The sequence below is a fragment of the Embiotoca jacksoni genome, unplaced genomic scaffold (assembly GCF_022577435.1).
Source record: "Embiotoca jacksoni isolate LCO1_2020_lvr unplaced genomic scaffold, fEmbJac1.0.p SCAF_31, whole genome shotgun sequence".
In the NCBI taxonomy this organism is placed as follows: domain Eukaryota; kingdom Metazoa; phylum Chordata; class Actinopteri; family Embiotocidae; genus Embiotoca; species Embiotoca jacksoni.
In genome coordinates, this window is record NW_027185383.1 from 5,070,132 (window position 1) to 5,089,870 (window position 19,739).

Here is a 19,739-nt window from a genome sequence, read left to right on the forward strand (position 1 = left end):
CTGAAAGAATCCTTGCACGGCATGAATGGGAAAGAAGTTTGAATCATTAAATGAACAGGATTTAACACCTACCAATTATGTCTCTATGTTTTAAACAATTAGAAATCAAATCATGTGCGACTGGTGAATGAATATATTGTAATAAAATGACACCATGTTTTATGTCAAACTGTCTTCAACTATTTGGCATCCAGGGAGCACTATAGGCTTCCTTGTTGGCAAGTGCATGTTGTATTCTGGTTGAGCTTGTCAAGCTCGTTGAGCAGCAAAAAAAATGGCATCTTGGCTGACACTGGTGATTATTGCTGCAATGAGATCATCCTTTGGAAGACATGCTAGCAGGTGAGTTAACACATGCACATACATCCGTGAATGTAGGCCCGAAAGAATGGGTTATTTTACCATGAGACATTTCTTGCTTCATATGCTAAAAATGGCCAGAGTATTAATTCACATTACTATCTTCTTATGTCTTCGAGTTGAATGAATACATGCATTGTTGCTTGCTCGTGACACAGGATGACATTGTGCTGTAAATTTAAACAACCAAGGCCTCTTCCACCAGCTGACATTAGCTGCTGCAGATCGAGAGAGAGTGAAACAAGGCCTGCTTGGTCAGAGGTCTGTCTCTGTTGGTGTCCAGGCGTTTATGGCCGGTCCCCTTTTGACCCAAGCACAGAGAGTCAGGGGAGGTAATTGCCTCCAGAATTCCTTTTTCCCATCAGTAAGACGATTCTTTCCTGTGTCCAGTCACTGCCCATGAAACGTCCTAAACTAACTGAGGAGATTATTATGGCAAGAGATCGCAACCGTGCCTCAGACACGACTGGATGCAGGCTCAGTGTGTGATTTAAGGAAAAACACATTTTTAGAAAATAACAGTTTATAATTTGCATGTTGTATGCAAATGTTGTCTAACCTCCCAAATAGTAGTTATGGGAAATTGTCAAGTCTCTTTTAGGAATTAGATCTGCCATTTGACGGGTATGTAATGTATGTGTATTTATGAGTTATATATGTTGTCATGAGTGTTTGCTCGTGTGCCTTTCGTGCTTTAAGAAGCCTTGAAGCCTGTCACGGCACGTCACTTGGCTGCTACCCAACCCCCTCCCTCCTACCCCCGGTGTCAGAAGAGCACAGAATTTGCCCCTTTAACTTCGGGGTCTGACCTCTGTGACACATTTCACTACCACCACCCTCCTCTTGAAAGAGACCAGCATCAAGGCTCCAGATATGTCAGTGGGGGACAGTGAGGCATATGAGCACGACGAGCTCCAGTCTCTGTGCTTTGTGTTGGGGATATGTTGCTTTCCTGATCAGCAATAGAAAAAGTTTAAATATACTTTGTGATATGCTGCTTTTTTTTCCCTGCGTGTTCCCAGATTTGTGTGGTGTGCGTGTAGCGGTCAGGGATAAACCTTTAGGCTCTGCACCCCAGATCCAGGCAGTCCTGATGGGATCAGTGAAGGCTAATCGTAAGATTAACTAGATAGGCTGATACTGCAAGCCTGCCAGCTGCCTGCTAGTTGATGTGACTCATCTTGATATCCACCACCACTGCAATATGCCACTGGACTGTGGTAGTGCTGGGAAACTCAGCACGAGTTTTAAATTAATAGACAGATGTGTCTCTGTGCTAAATGCAGATAACAGTTAAACTCTTAATTCGGTTACGCTGATCTGACAAGCAACTTCAAGAATCAGTAAGGGAGGACCGTAATAAGCAAGAAATAGTGAGGAAAGTAGGTGCCAAGTCTATGCCTTGTAGTTTGGAAATCATGTGCAATGAAGAGAAATACAAATAAATAAGAGCTCGTGGAGATTGGCAGATGTGATAGGTTTGGTGATGCAGAGATTATTAGGTCAGTGTGGTTGTGTTTTGTAGGTGAACTCTGTGGTGAAATTATGGAACAAGCGTTAATCCCCATATTTAAGAGTGTTAAATGTGTATATGATAGGCCTCATGCTGTCACTTCACTTCACTTAAATCAAATAGCCGATATTTGACTTGGAAATAATCCCTGGATTTTTAGACATTAATGCTTGTTTACACTAACCATGTCGAGGAACATAATTCACCAGTTGTTTTCATTTTTCCTGTACAGTACAATGTAGAACACGTTTTATCTGGTTTTGTGTTGTTGTCCATCTAAAAAAAACAACCTCACAAACACAATATGGAGGAACCATATCAGGGTATAGTTCAGTTCACCAGTCCCTCAAATCTTCTACACTGTAGTGTGCTACTATTCACGGCCATTGAAGGGATGCATAATGTTCTTGGCAGGGCGTTCGACGTTCACCATGGAGAAACTGTGGGGTTTCCCTGATCGGCAGCCAGAACCAGCACACAAAGCACGCAGGAGTCCTGCCAGAGGCAACTCGGCTGTGGGCAGAGTGTAGGGCGGCTATGGTCTGGACCCCAGGACCCTGCCATTGTGGAAATGTAAGTGGGGACAGTGTCTGAACGGCTTGAGTTGGAACAGAAAACCTTGGATGACCAAAACTATGAGCTTCAAATAGCTGGGCCCTGGGAAACATAGCTTGTTCTTTTAAGGAGGTCAAAGAGAAGCCAAAAAGAGGAAAAAAAGAAAACAGAAAACCAATGTTTGACGGAGGGAATGTCAAGTTGAAGCTACTGTTACTATAGACATCAGCAAAACGGACATACCGTTTTTCCGAACGCTCCGGTGTCTGTCTGCCTGTCAGGTCTAGCCCTCTATGGTTCTCTGCCCTCTGTATTAGCACCCGGTGGTCATACTCAGCACTCATCATGTGTCACTCCATCCTGTCAGAGCCTAATCTCACTAACAGAGGTGACAACTGAGGTACTCGTGGCATGCCCCCCCATAACGTCTACCAGCTGAGTGTCTGAGTTATGCCGAGGATGATGATCCTGTGGTATCAGCAGCCCCCGTTTCTCCAGAGGCTTTCTCCTCTTCTCTGCTCATACAAAGTGCCATATAAAGGCCTGACCATGAAGTGTGTAGCAGAAAATATCCACTATATACTGTCGGTTTGTTTTTGTCTTATTATGGATAAAAGTCTAAAGTGGGAAAAAAAACAACCTCTGGGACTTTTCTTGTTGTGCAGGAATGAAGTTCAGCACAGTAATGTTCCTGTAGCGGAAGCAAGCAACTATGTCCATGAGTAAGAATTTGAAGTTACATCAGTACCCTTGTAACACACTTTTTTGTGGTACGTGCACATTTGTGATTTCACCAAGGACCTGAAACTTGAGCAGAAAACATTTGTCAAATTTCGTATCAAATTCGGAAAATCGACAACAAAGACCCTTGAAATGCTTCAGAAAACCTACAGCAATGAAGCAATGAGCCGGGTAAGGTGTTTCGATTGGCATTCGTGTCACTGTGAATTTGTTCCTCATGGTTAGACTGTAAACACTGAGTTCCTTTGGGATGTTTTGAGGCATCTGAGGGAAAATATTCGGTATAAAAGACCTGAACTGTGGCACAATGGCCGGGTAGGCACAATGGCCTACCCGGCCATTGTGCCACAGTTCAGGTATGACACTTCTCGCTGAATTTGACACCCTGCAATTTTCTGTTCTCCAAAAAGAAGATCAAGCTGACATGTCACTTTGTTTTGACAGTGTTGAGGAGATGCAGCATGAATCCCAGATCATGCATGATGTGCTGGCCGAATGGGACTTCTAGGGAGCGTTTCAAGTGTGGCAGGAGTATTGGGAGTGTTGTATTGAAGCATATGGGGACGACTTCGAAGGCAACTGAAATCAGGTACGTTTTATGGTTGTTATCGGCGTATTCTGTGAACTTTCTGATCGTACCACGTAATAGAGCTGCAACCAAAGATTATTTTCATTGTTGAATTATCTCTTGACCAACTTTCCTCTATAAAGTGTTATAGGTTTCAGAAATAATGAACAATGGGCGTTACAAATTCCCTGAACCATTAGTGGCATTTTAAAATTGCTGGTTTTGTCTGACAAACAGTCCAAACCCTCCAGATATTAAATTTGGAATGATACAATACGGAAAAAAGTAAATACTAAAACTCCCATAGTTTGTAAAAACAAAAGGCCGCATTCATGTTGATGCAGTGAAACCAAATAGGATGACAAACAGACAAAGTCATGTTGCAGTCAGCACACCTGCACGTTGAAATCAGCACAACTTCTGCGTTGCGTCTTGTCAACTCTAACGCTTTAAAGAGAGGAGTCATGTGTGTCAGTGAGCAAAGGATTCATGGCTGGGAGCTCACAGAAGTTAAGCTCTCGCTCTCACGCACACATACACACACACTCACACACACACACACACACACACACACACACACACACACACACACACACACACACACACACACACACACACACAAATGCACCCACACAATCCCATGCTTTCATGCAAAGTAAAATTGAGAAGCCGAGACCTCTTTCAAGCTCCTGGACATCCCCCCCCCCCCTATATAAAAGGACACTACTCTACTCGGCTACACAGCCATCACATCAGCACTATAACTCTATTAGGCACAGCTCCAGGACACACTAAGCAACCCATGGCCCACAATGGCATCATTGTCAGTGGGGATTGCAGCCATTGTCGTCAATGCTACAGGATTTATTCCCCTCCTCCCATATTGTGACCTTGACCTTTGACCCCGCCTGCCATCTCACTTGCTCTGGGACTGGGAGCTTGTGAGGTGTTATGATCTTCCAGGTCTTAGTTACTGCTTTATAATGACCCAAGCCTGCTAAGTGGCTTCTTTCCACAGCACCAGGGTGATGATTCAGGTTACTGTCAGCAAGGAGAGAAGAGAGGGAGGGAGGGAGGGAGGGAAAGGGGGGTCAGAGTAAGGAGTTGTGGTTTGGACTGATTGACCCTTAGAAAAGGTCAGTTGGAAGGCATGAGAGGATAGGAGCTGCCTAAATGGCTCTTTTCTCCCCTTTTTCTCCCCCTGGCGAGGGCAGAGGATCTGTATAGTTATTTATGAGTGTGTGGGAGAGCAAGTGGGGCTGCAGCGAAACCCATGCAGCCCTCTTTGTTGTTGCGAGGGCTGGGCTGGGCTGAGGTGCCTGTCATTGGTTCTGTCATATATACATGCACATGCAAGCGCTCGCACACTATTAGGAACCCCTCCCAGAGCAGAGGACAGGACACTGTTGCGAGGCAGATTTGGAAAATGAGGTGTGCTTCACACAATAGCTGTCAGCAGTTTGATAGATGCCTCTCAGGCATTTATACCCCACAGAACTTCAGGAATTGGAGGCCACTGAGGTGATTCTGCAACAAAGTTGGCAGGCATGTTTGTATGATATTGTTATTGCTCAAGAAGTCAAGCTATCATCTGATTTGATTTATTTTGCAAATTGCATAGTTAAATTCTAAGAATATTTAATTTGACTGCTTCAATTTAGTGCTTCTATTAGAAACACACGTTACTAATGCTTTAAAAAAAAAAAAAAAACATTTACGTTAAATACTGTGCAAAAACATCAATAAACCAGTTACAAGTATTTAGATGATGAGTTTATTATTCCACTGTATTCTGATGCATGCACAACCTCAACCTCGAGATATTTCTCACATGATGTTACATACATGATGCGTCAGTCACATATACCACCATGAGTCCGATATTCTCGAGAATAAATGAGCTTTGCCTTCCCAGAATTGCATAAAGTGTTCACACCACTGCAGCGCTCTGCCAGTGCAACACACACCACTTTTTTTTTTTCCTGACAAAGTTAAATTAAGCTTGAATTTCACGCTGAAGTCAAATGGTCATGATGTCATGGTTTGAGGACAGAATGACTCGGTTTGTCTGTTGACTGAGAAGGCCTATTCTTGCGTGTTTGGGTGGGAGCGTAGCATATAATTGCAGAGCGGGATAGCATGAGGGGATGGGGGAGGGAGAGAGTTAGCACGCAACATGAGTTTTGGTCCACAGTTGCTGGTGTGGGTGCCAAACTTGTCCAGAGGGCTGCTGTGTGTGTGTCTGTGCGAGGCTCGCTCTGCTCTGCCTCGAGGCTCGCAGCGTTCCAAGACACATCTTTCATTTGCACACGCTGAATAGCTTAGGGGAGCCCGAGGCAGTTTGGACTCGGGACGGGTCTGGCTTTTTGGACTTTTTAGGGGATGTTGGGTAGCTGCCTAGCTGTGTGAGTGTGCGCACACGTAGGAGATTTTTTTTTTTTTTCTGGACGTGCAACATTCTTCCAAGTGTCCCTTTTCAGTAAAAACCAGTGCATTGTTTAGTTGTCAAGTTAGTTGTTAGGGAGCAACCAAACCGCTGTACACGTGTTGCAGCCATTGGAGGATTACACTGATCCAAAAATCTGACAGTAAAAGAAGAGAATGGAAAGCTTTGTCGGCCTTTTCATATCCTCTCAGTGGGAGGTAGAAAGCCAAGACCTCCAGACGTGGGCTAGTGCTGGTGGGTGTTAATGGGGGGGTGTGAGCGCTCAACTGCCAACCAGATGGACAAACCAAGCCCTGTGTATTTAGGGAGATCATATGGGATAACCTTGCAAAGACAGATTGACATTTTGCTGACAAAACAAACCACCCCTGTCCGGCACGCAAGGCTCCCCCTTCCCTTTATGCCCCCCCACACACAGACTCGCATGAACGTTCATACAAATACGTTAAGTGATATTTGCTTACATAGGTCTTAAGGAAGTTATTTCAGCATGTGCTAAGCTTTCGATGAGGAGCCACAACAATAAGAGGATAGGACAGAAGAATCTAGGCTTACACAACTCCTGCACAAACAATAGCGGCATCGGTGACCTGTATAAATGACACAGCCTTGAGCCGCAAGGAGAGCAAGTAAACTCCTTTTCTATGTCATGCGTTGGGATTTAACTTGGTGTTTTAAGGCCATAGGTTGGCATGTAATTCCGGGAAGGTTGAGAATGTCATCACCTGTTTGACTTTACCTGGTGCCGTGATTTTCTCAGGGAGAATTAAACTACTTCTGAAAAGATCAAGTGTCAGCAACAGACTAAAGTAGGTCTGTGCAACTGTTTGAATCATGTTAAATCTATTCTATGGTGTTATCAGAGTTATCAACCGTTATTAGATTTCAGCACGTATTTTGTCCTCCTTTTGGTCCAGTCGTAATATTCCAGTCACTTTGGGAAATAATTTCTCGAGAACAAAACATTCTCTGACGTGAAAGAACACAATAAATGCGTCTGAAATGATTAGGAGTCCCGATAGTGGAATCCGTTCCACATGATTTATGGCACATAAACTTCCCTACTCATACACGCAACACAAATTTATACCGATCTGGGTATAGGAGAGTCTGCATGCGCAAGAGATGAGTGTGCTGTAAAACTGCTGACTGCACAGGCTGAAATTGTCATGGCCACCCAAGAAAATGATGCTAAGCGCCATTTACCTTATCTGATTCTTGTGACCTCAGGAGCGTTTTTTTTTGTCTTCTGCAGAATAAAGTCAAACTCATACTAGCTTTACTGGCATGGTCACAGTTAAATACAGTAGTGTCAAAGCAGGTTGTTCAACACTTATAGTGCAATTATATTAAAAATGCAAATTATAGGCTGTATGTCACATTATATACACAATGCAACACTATATACAATGCCATCACTTTACTAGAATAGTTTAATGGCAGACTAATCAGACAGATCATTACCTGAATGGGGGAGGACATAATGATGCTGTAAAGTAGGATAGTTGGTTGTAATGGTAAAGGATAACAACCACAGAAAAAAACATAAAATTCTCAATAAAAAGAGAGGACTCTTGCTTTTTATTGGAGTCTGGTACATTTTAATAGAAAGTAAATTGAGTCTGGTTTTCTAACTCTTTCTAGCAAACAAGCAATTTAATTTGTATAGCACATTTCATACACAGGGGCAAGTCAGTGTACTACTCATAGAAAAAAGCAAAAGAAGGAATATATATATATATATAAAAGGTACAATGAATATGATTAAAAACAGTCCAGGGTCAATAAGATAAGTAATTTAAAAAAGAGTTATTAAGAGTAAGAGTTTTGTAAAAGAAAATATAAAAGTGCATATAATAGAAAAAAACCCTCCTAAAAATATATTTTGAAATACCATAAAGCATAGACTGCCAGTAGATTAAAGTAATAAGCCTGAGACATCACTACCCTTGCCAGGACTGACAAGAGGTCTTGCAGTCCACTTTGTGTGTTTATGTCCCACCACAATGGTATGTGGTACATACAGTATCTAGGACACCAAAATGGCCCTTTAATTGTTATTTCGAACCATCATCGGGTCAAAATGTCATCGTAAACATGTTAGCATGCTGACATTAGCTCGAGCTAATGCCTAAGCCGAGCTTTACAGAGCTGCTGGTGAAAAATACAATAAGACTGCATAGTTTTTAGACAGCTTTCTAAAGAGAGTAGTAATCAACTGTTTTCATACGTTGAGTCATACGCATCTCTGTATAAAAATGGATGTAGTCTCTGGGACTGTAAAGTGAAGCCTAAGTGTCCTAAAGTGCAGTACCACTGAGGGGTGGCTTCAACAAACCTCTGGCTCCATAGACTCCCATTTAAAAAGCATCAACTTCTCATGAAATACAATGTGAATATATTTTTTTACACAACTCAATCTCAAAATGTAGTCCTTCTGATTAGTGTTCTGGTGGTCCTTCTGAAAATACTTCCATCATTAATTAGATATTAGACCTCAAAGAGAGGTATGTATTGGGACATGCCTGATTTGATTGACATACCTCTGGGGGGCAGTCAGGTTTCTGGTATAGTTGGGCGATGCGTAGCGGCCTCAGGTTCTTAGTAAGATCCACCGCTAGCTCCTCCCCAACTCGTCCAAGTATGCTTACTTCTGGCTCTGAAATCCCAAGATGACGACGGTCGACATGCCTTGAATCTGTTCAAGGCTTCAAAACGGCAGTTCACAGACCAATGGGTGATGCCACGTTGGGTTGCGATTGACCGTACTTCTTGTGACATGTCCTTTTGATTTTTATGTGTAAAATTGGTGATTTGCTCCTGTAAAAACTAGAACTGGGCCACCATGTCAGCACCTACAGCATTGGACAAGCATGTTGATGCAAAAAGATCTGTTAATGGTCTTTAGTAGCTTAATTAATTACTTAGATAACTTGTAATCTGGTGGTCGCTATCGGCAGCTCAGGTTGACCCACTCTTCCTGTAAAGCCTCCTGAAGTCAAGACAAAGATGTGCTTAGTAAACGGATTCCATCCTGTTTGGTCACCTAAAGAGGATGGAGAGGCCACTTGAAGGTCAAAGAACTCTTAAGATCATATGACCACTTCGACAAATGTCACAGAGGGTTAGTTTTTATCAACAATGGAAATGTCAAACGGTAAATGGGTCACTAACAAGTCAGCGTCTTTGGCTTCAACTGAGTGGAGTAATAGGATGTTCTGGGTGAAGCAGAGACAGTCGGATAAACAAACAGAGTGTCAAGCGGGGAGGCAAACACACAGTTGTGACAAAGGAATCCTCAACATCACATGGTCATGGAGATAGTTTATGTTGCATGTCTAACCTCTTCTCAGTTTGATTACACTCATCGTGCTCAAATTTATGTTACCCACAGAGATTCTTCCCCGTGCTATTTTTGTGAAGGCTGTTGCTTGGGCTCGTCTTGCCCTCTCTACATCCAGCTCACACACACACACACACACACACACACACACACACACACACACACACACACACACACACACACACACACACACACACACACACACACACACACACACACACACCCTCTCCCTTTCTCTGCCGTTTCCCTCCCTACCGCTCTAGCCACATTTCCATGGCCTCTCATTCCCGGGTGCTCTGCGAACTAAGTAAATGAATAACACAATCCGGAAATAGTGTTCCAGCCGGAGATGGTGGGAAGGAAAATCCCTCGACTGGTGCTGGCAGGAGGGTGGAAGAGAGAGGGAAGTAGTGCTGCAGCCATTCACACTTCAGACAAAGCTTGTTCCTTTCACAAAACTCCTTCTTTAACCCCAAATCTTGGCTCTTTATTAATATGTTTTTGCTGTTAAAGTGTTCAGTAAGGGAACAAAAACACAGTCCCACCGAGTCTTCCTCAGGCGCTGAAACGGCACATATGCACCAAGAATACAGGCCACGCTTCACGACATGGCAGGAGAGGTTAACTTATCTTTAGCTCAAGTGGTCAAAGATCAGCATGCAAAAGAGGCAGATGTCTCTGAGGAGGCGGGTGTGGAGGGAGTGGAGCAAAAGGTGCTGGGTAAATGTTGTCAGGGTCTGCCTGGAGTTTGAGAGCGGGCTGAAGACAGGAGTTGTGCCAGCAGGTTAAAAGCAGGGTCAGCGCTATAACCAGGGTGTTATCTGGATACCTCTCCACAGCTGCCAGTCACATTCAGGCAGCAGTGTGACCAATGACCTGTCAGTGGCGGTGACAGCAGGAATTGGACGGTCCAGTTGCTGCAGTCATACATGCCCTGGAAATGTTGCGTCTCTGCTGCGTAGTGGCCCTCTTGGTCAGGGCGGTGAAATGTTTCGCCTTCGTTTGTCGGAGGATGTGGTTAAATCTCAGCCAGGAGTTCAGTTCAGATCAGTTTATTTAAATGCAATATTATTTTTAAAAATCAAACGTGCTTTAGTAAAGGAAGAAATACTCTCTAGAGGCCCTGTCGCATATCTTTAATTGTGTTTAACTCGGTGCCTGCTCGGTTGCTGGTTAAATGGCCAACAAATGCCTCACTCACTTTTTTACGAGGGGAGGATAGTCTGCGTGAGTATGTCTCACTATAACAGTCAGTAACATGAGATGGGGAACCACACAACCGCTAAATCAGTAAAATGGGAACCCGGAGTCACTGTAATTTGGGAGAGAGCTGGTTAACCACTCCTCATAATGGATGGTGTTTCTGTTTAGCCTAAGGCGTTGGAGCTGAGGTCATATGCAAACAAGGCAGATCCCGAGCCTCAGCTTTTCTACATGTATTTGATCTGGTTCATAAAATATGTTCTTAACAGGCTCTTTAATTGAAGTGTATTAAAAATCTAATATTTTACACAATTTAAAGGCTGAAACTATCTCACCACACCCTTAATCTACTTTATGCAGAGCAAACATGCCAATTGGCCATCACAGACTGCTTCTTTTCTTATAATAAAAAGGAAGAATGTATTACTGACAGTTTTCCCTGAGGGTTACTTGTTTGTCAACCAGTTTGTACCAAACATGCCACATAGTATGAGACTTTATTTGTGGGAGAAAAAAAATGATAACTGCATTAATTATAATTACATTAGAACTTGTCCACAGGCGCAACAATAGAGTCACCGTTTGATTCAAACTTGGCAGAACTGGTAGAATTGATTTGGTTTTGCCATTCACAGGGAAACCTATCACATTGCCAAGTAAAACACACACTTAAACACAACATGCATAACAAATAATAAAAAACTTGGAGTACATCCAGTGATCTCCACCATTCAATTCCATCATCAGTGGTTAAAACAATTTTACTAGTTTTAAATGCAAGACTCTGCATCGTTGGCTGACTCATGAGCATTTCACAGTCAACAGTTCACCCTTAATTACTTTTATATGCAGAATTATGTTGTTATACGAAAAATATTTATAGAAAGTCACCTTAGATACCGGCCATAATCCCACGCCACCTTTTGCCTGCTTAACAAAGTAGTTCAACTCTGGAACTGCCAGAGCTTGAATAAAAATAACACTTCTCTTCAAACGCCTGACAAGTTCAACTTTTTTCTTGTATTTGTTGACTGGTAAGCAAATGTCACATAACTCTATGACCATCTTTTTTTTAATATTAGGATTTTGTATTAATGATATGACTTCACCTCTTGCACTTAATTGGCTTGTGTGAACATCACTTCCGTGCTTGCAGCCACTTTTCCCCCTCATCTTAGTCATAGACACATGCACTGTCGTTCACACCCATCTACAACCACACATACTCAAATATATTGATTGTCATCCTACATTGAGTTTCTATTTTGATACTCAAATAAATCTATATTTACCAGGCTGAAATACCAAACTGTAGCAGGTTCCTGATTCTCCAAAGTTGGATTTTTTTTTTTTTTTTTTTTTTTTTTTTTTTTTTTTAGTGTTTCATATCCTTGTAAATATAACAACTTTGTGTTTTGGGCTACAGGTCAGATAAAGCATGAAAAGACATTTGAAAACAATCATTCACTCCAACTTTTGGAATGTAATCTCCACTTTACTTCATGTTGAAGTTTTTGTGAACGTCCCTTTAAAGGATTACATCATCCCCTTTTGCTCCTGTTTTTCCTCCCCATCACCACGTTTCTCTGTGCTCAGCCTTTTCTGCCCAGAGACAATTGGTTCATTCACCGGTGTATAACACTGCCACCTCCTGATCCGCAGCACCGTGGCCGTCTTGCGAGGCTGGAACACCTCTCGGTGGCATGTTTATAGTCTGTGGTTATATTTGACATCACATATCTGTGTTTTGCTCGCAGCGCGCAGACTCCAAACTGCAGCTGCAGACTTCACTATCACATGACATTCAGCCAAATTTTCATCAGTGGTAGGAAAATGTAGAAGAGCGTCAAGTGCCTTATGGTCATAATTAACCCAGTCTGGGCTGCCTGCACACTGTCAACGTGTGCTGTGCATCCACGGTCCTCTCCTGCCATCCAGTGGCACAAATCCAGACGGAAACTCTTCTTGTCATCCATTAGTCTTTAATGGGGTACAGTTTTGCTCAAACCCTCAGCTTGTTTGTGCATACGGACTTTATATTTTGGATCGTTTTCTCCAGGTCACGAGAACAATGTGCCGTTACAGTAGTTCTTTGTGTTGCCGAGCGGCTCAGCTGACCTCCACGAGCCTGCAGCTTTAAGAGACGGTCATGACAGCGCTGCACAGCTTCCATGTAATGTCTCTTTGTTTTCTGCTCCATTAAAAACTTGAGCTGGAGGGGAAGAATTTTTGAACACTGAGAGAGAGTTTGTCTCAGTTTATCTGAAAGGCCTTTCTCTCTGCTTGTTTGTTTAGAGGTTGAAAACGATCAGTAGGAAGTTACATTCGTCTCAGATATTGCACCCATTCGGTCCACTTTAAGAAGAGTGGAGGGAAACGAGTGAGATTCAGCGACTGCAGGGAAAGTTGTTCAGTCATCTAATAACACCCAGCTCTATTCTGCTCAGTATTTAATCTGTGTCGCAGCGTGTAATATATTATTTGAAAGCCTGTTTGTTTTTGTATAACTGAGAAACTGACCAGACAAAAGAGAGCTGGCAGCACCCACAAACGTTTAATTATTGTTTGTTATTGTTATTAGTGTGAAGAAACAGTTGCAGTGTTCGCTGGGATGGAGACAGCTTGGTGTTTGTGTCAAGATATAAATTGGCTGCAACTAAAGATTATTTTCATCATTAGTTAATTTGTCTAGTGTTCTCTCTCATAATTAGTCTAAAATAAAATTTCAACAATGCTGATTTCCCACAGCCAAGTATAATGTATTTTTAAAATGAATTTGACCACGTTTACCATGAATGTTTGGCACTTTTGCTTTAAAATATGACCTCATCATTTGTTGAAATAGTTGGCAATTAGATTTCTCTTAATCACCTATTTGTTTGCATAGTTAATCACAGTTCCTCAACAGTCTCATTAGAACTAATGTTGAACCTTCTTTTCCAATACATTGCTATAATTAACTGATTTCGAGGGGTCATTGGGAATGATTATAATTGCAGTTTTTATGTCTCATTTAAATCATATCTGTCATAAATAGAGGAGGCAAAGACAGTTTCTGTTGTTTTGCCTTCTAACATTATATATGACACATTATAGGAGAAGTAGGGCTCAGATAATTTTTGTCAAGCAGTAGTAAAATGTTGTCTTTAAAGGCCGACTGAACAGGTGGTTCATGAAAAGTATTCCGACCTGATCAGGGAGGAAGAGATGTGACACATACATTTCTCATGGCATATTCAGGAAGCCATTCATAGTGTTGCTGCATGAAATGACGTGTAATTAGTCGCGTAAGAAATGAAAACAGTGAGTGAGAAACTTGAAACCCGGCGCACATTTTCACCTCCGCACAGCTGGCAGGTCATGATGTGAAGTGGGTGTTTATATTGGATTGTCTCACACACACACACACACACACACACACTAGAACACCACTATTAGTGATAATCAGGTACATTTGGTCTGATGATATGTAATTTAAATATATTTATCCGTATCAAATAATTTAACAGTAAATCAAATGTTTCAAATTTCTCTGAAATATCCTGAAAAAAAACTAATTAAAAAGGTCCTCCTAGCACTATAAATAAAATGTAAAGCTATCTCTGTCAACAGACTACTTTTACCTTCATAATGTTATTCACAGAGCAGCTGATAATACCATTCGATGCTCACTGTTTAGGGAGCACTTTGCACTTCTTTTTCTTTTTACAACATCTCTTTGAGCTGATGGTCCTGCTGGGAGGTACACCGTGGGTTCAGGTAGATATTTGACTGTCCTTGCAGTGGGAGATAAATGCTTCATGGCTTTAAATGTGTCTCACAGCTCACACTTATGTAGTTGGCTGCTAACACCTCTAAACTTATGTTATTTGTGAGGGTTATGTACAGCAATGTAAAAATGTAGTTTAATAGTTCACTGTAAAGACTATTTTGTGGCAGCACTGAAAATGAATGTTGTAATATTTCAGTGGAGCTCAGCGTAGCCTGATTTTATTTGTAGAGAGTTTCCTCATTGTTGTGTTTCTACTGTAATATTTGAGGTCTTCCTCCCTTTTCCTTCCTCCTGCTGCTGACTGACAACCCGAAACCTGATAGAAATCCTCCCTCAGATCCTCAGGTTCTTGCCTTTACTGTTAATATGTTAGACCTGGATGTGAACTAAGCTGGGAAAATGAAGCAACAGCTCTCCCACTCCTTGCGTCTTGGCGCCGCCCTACTGTGTCAGTGGGTAGAAGCTTTCAGGCATTACTGATCAGAGTAATACTCTGGTCAGGTGCACATGCTGGCTCAGCAGCAGGGAAGCATGTCTCTTGTCAGCCACCAGCAGGGACTCAACATCTTCCACAGTCACAGTCAGAACAAACAGGTTTTAAAAAAACAATCTGAAAAATATGTGCTTTAATTGTAAAGTGAGCTGAGGGTATTTTGCTGCCTGCTAATGCATTAATTAATTAGTTAATTAAGATTGAACGAGAACATCATGTGAAAGTCTTACTGCTGTTAGCAACCACTACATCTCAGTGAGTACTTTACATTTAACATCACAGCCTCCCTCATATGTACACATATAATTTTTTGTAATCTTTATTTGACTTTTTCTACCTTTTATATGTATATATTTTTGATATTTGTTATATTTTTCATTCTTTTCTTTAGCTTAAACAGAACGAATGGAGACTTGACATGTATTTGTTCTACCTGTTTATGCTGCATATAAATATATAAAACTCTTGAGTCTTGAACCAGACAGACATCAAACAAACTTGAGGAGGAAAGAGTTCCCTTTAAGACTGTAAAATGTTCTCTATATGCTTCTGTTTCTAACTTCCTCCCCAGCACGACCAGGCCTCCCATACTAAACAACTTTATGATGATCTTTATAAAAGAAAAGCTGATGTCTTTTACTTCTAAATGGAAGAACTTGAGTTCAATTAAGCAATCTTTTTTTAAAATTCAGAATTGACCATCTTTGGTATTGTTTTGTTGACTAGTTGGGGTTCGTAAAAGCCAAATGAGTAAAAGACCACGGAGTACAGTAATAAAGCAAGTAAACCAAACAGTGTTAGTCACAGAATAAACATAACACTCAACTGATTAATACATGTGGTCATAATGGCATACACCACATTCCCATGTCAAGATTCAGAAAAGCTAATATTTGTATGTGTGTTGCATCACACAGTACACTACTTTGTATCACCACAAATCCTCCCAAGCTGCCTCTTGCCTTTGTTACATGCCAGCAGATTTAGAGTTTGTGAGTAATGAAGTAGGATCTGTGGTGACTGACCAGGCCCTCCTGTTCTCTAGTGGAAACTCTCCAAGCAGGACTCAGAGCGGTGTCAGTGTTATTTAACCAGATCAACAGGAACGACAGCAGCAACATGACCGATTCTGGTCTGTCAGCCCCGGAGGAGTTACGTTGCTTTGACTCCCAGAGGATGGACAACAGTGACCACACAGGGACGCAATCAGTCTCTGATGCAAAGATACAGCGCGGGCAGACATTGAATGGATGTGGTGTTTGTGCATTTGTGGTGAACTCGTCTTAAAGATGTGGTGCACGAATGCCAACGTGTCGACCCACTTCCCCTTTATCAGTGTGGTGTTTGTCTCTGGATGAAGCTCCACATACAGAATTCCGTTTCTGCCTAATGTGAATATAGTGATGAGGACAAGTTGTTATTTTGGAGACTGCTTGAAATATAGCCAGAGTGAGTGACTTCCTTCAGTAGGTGGCGGTATCGAGCCACACAGAGTGAAAGGATTTACAATAATCCTGTCAGTGAACTGCAGTTAGGCTTCTGTGAAGGCCATCATGCCATGCCATGCGTTTCATTACATTGAGTGTAATCTATTTGTCCTGTGCATGGGATAGTATCACTATAACCTAACCTACCTGTCTATGTCGGCTCATCTTTACACTATTTTTTTTTGCATCACAGCTATTTTATTTTCTCAGAAATATCACCACAGTTTTCATTCACCCCCGTGTATCGGAGACGTCGTATCCAACGGTAACGTCAGGCTGACTGTCCTCGTGTACTCCTCTGTCCAGCTCTCCTGTGCTAATCCCGGCTGCTGCGACCTTCGACCTCTGCGTGGCATCTTATGTAAGGAGGTGGTTGAGAGAAGCACACCGGAGCAGCCCGGTCTGCAGCGCCAGGTTAGGTAAGCTCATTAACAGTTACTCCAGGGTATTCAAGCCAACAACAACCACAAATAAACCTCAGTGGTTTAACCAGAGACAGCAGATAAAGATTTTGGTTTCTGCTCCTGCTTTTCTCAATATTTTAAGTTTGGGACTTTTTATTTCACACCGGTTGTCTCCCTGACTTTGAAACCAATATTTAGTTACACAAACAGAATGAAGTTGTCTGCACAGTGTTTGTGTTTACATCTGATTAAACTCTAGGAATCTCTTTATAGTCTCTTAATATGGGAGAAGAGAGCAGAGGGAGAGAATACACATTTGTATATCTGTTTTAAAATTACACGACCTACACACACACACACACACACACACACACACACACACACACACATTACCCTGTTTGTCCTTGCTCTCTCAGTGCTGTGAGTCACTCTGCTCCAGTTGTCCAGTATACACAGCAATTAAAGCAGCTGAATAATCAAACCACTGCTTCTCACTCAACCATCTCGGTGTTCCCGTTCATCTGTAACCCGCCTGCAGCCTGTAGTAGTAGGAATAGTTTGTCCTTTGCCAATCTCTCTCCCTTCCGGGCTGAAACATGGGGTCCTTCCTCCTACTGAGCTTAATTGCAGCTGACAGTGTGTACTCTGCAGTGGTGTCCTCCAGTGGGACACGTCTTTAACAATAGAAACAATCGTGCAGCTGTGTGCAGTCGATATATTCCTCTTTTGTTTCTGGGGTGCAAGAGAGGGGAAAAAAACATCTTCAGAGTTTCTCCACAGATCAGAATCCATCCTACTAAAATTGGACAAATGATGTCCTCCTGGCATCCTAAATTGTTCTTTGGTCTAACTGCAGCCTTTGACAGTACAGACCACATTTCTCCAATCCACCGGCGGAAGCTCAAGTGTCTCACTGGTTCTTCTTTGGATCTTTCATGCAAACTCCCCTGGTTATTCTTGCTCCTCTTCATCCCCTTGGTTTGATCTTCAATCGTCTTTTCCCATCTTTTTGCTTTATTTATTTAAATTATTCTGAAATACAACATCTCTCCCCCTTATGTCTTTGACATTCAATTCAAACTTCTTTTAAAAGTCCCTTAAGACATAGGAAATATCTCCTTTTGTGGAAAGTAGGTTTAAAAAAGCACAGTTTGCCTTATTTCCAAGAGCTAGAGCATTACCTGTTCCATGTCTATAGAGAGTCTGTTTGGGTCCACTAGAAGTGTTTATTAGTCCAATTTAACCTGCAGAGGTTTCTGTACACTTGTGTCGTGTGCGTGGCTTCCAAAGAAAAAATAAAGTCCTGAAGACTCAAAAGGATCCATTCGCGGTGCCTCAAAAAGAAAAAATGAGACTGGGACTGATGACTACATTAACAAATGATCACTTGGATTAATGATATCTGAGGAAATAATAATAATGGGAATATGTTTACTAAAAAATAAATTTTCTTAAAAACAGCTTGAGGACAAAGGGAGTCAATTTAAAGTCAGGGTCGTCTCACTTTATTTCTGTATAACATGATATATTTATGTCCGAAAAACAATCAGTCCCACCTGAAAAATGCCCCAGTTATGATTTATTATTAATTTAACCCTCAAAAACCTGACTAACCTGCTCAGGACTGTGCGAGGGTGGTTTGATCTGATTTAATTGACAGTCGCACGGCAACAGCAGAAAACAAAAACATGATTGGTCCATTGAAGTACTCTATGACATCACCATTTCCCAGCTGAGCCAAATCCTCTGCTAATGAGTCAAAAGCTGAACTTCATTTAGTGCCAAAATACAAGTCAGTTACTTTATAATTCAGTACCACACGGGCTTTTCTGTTCAGAAATGCCTCCTATAAAATATCCTTGATATTTGTATAAAGAAGCACTACATGGTCTCAATCCAGCTGACAATAAGTGTTGCTGAACTCCTGTCTTTAACAAACCCAAGGCCATTTTATCAGGGCTTTTATTTGTGGCACATTCAGGGAGAACATCACATGGTTCAGTAACTGACCGAAAACCAAGAGACTCCTGTGTCCTCTCTTATTACATCTTTTTTAAGTCTATTCATGATTTCTCAGATCAGGTTATTCTTTTCCTCTGCAGATTTAGCAAATGTCATCCCTGCTTTTTATCTCTTACAGACTTGACTATTGCAGCAGACGGTATTCTGGTGTCAGCAGGTGAAATGTCCAAAGACAGTTAAACACTGCTGCCGGGCTTTTAATTTGTACTAAGAGAAGCCAGCACACTACACTACGCTGATCCCTGCTGCCCTTCACTGGTTACCTGTGAGTTTGATTGATTTCAAGATTAACTGCTTGTTTTTAAAGCCTGAAATGGTCTGGCTTCTGCCTGTATCTTGGATCTGACGACTAGGTAGGTAGGTAGGTATTTACTTTATTAATCCCCGAGGGGAAATTTTTTTATTATGAGTATGACTGAGTATGACTATGAGCCTGAACGCTTGAGACCTTCCATGAGGACCCTACTAATGTTTCCAAAATCTCAACTTGTCACTAACGGCAGGCAGGTGATCTCTATATTTGTTTTAAAATCTCCTCCTAACCTGTTTAATACCACCTGTCATGATTGTTAAAGCAGGTTTCTGGAAGGTCTAAAATGATCGTTTCTGGTTTTGGGGAAGAAATTTCACTTCCTACTTGAACCTCTGGAACAAGATGTCTTCCTCAGACTTTTACAAAAGTAAGTAACTTTCATATTTCTTATATATGGTCTTTTAAGGGTCAACTACTAATTTTTTGGGATTATACTCCTGCAAATATTTTTCTCAAAAGGTGTACATTTCTTAAGGATCACTATCTGACCTAATATTTCACTCCAACTAACATAAAATC

At 41.7% G+C, this 19,739-nt stretch overlaps 1 long non-coding RNA gene across 1 annotated transcript; it reads left to right on the forward strand.

Moving 5' to 3' along the window:
- The first annotated feature begins 198 nt into the window (after window positions 1-198).
- LOC138207301 (uncharacterized) lies at window positions 199-16,865 on the forward strand. The gene is made up of 3 exons (XR_011179018.1): window positions 199-342; window positions 3,614-3,758; window positions 16,788-16,865. It is a non-coding gene; the product is annotated as an uncharacterized lncRNA (long non-coding RNA).
- The last annotated feature ends 2,874 nt before the right edge of the window (window positions 16,866-19,739 follow it).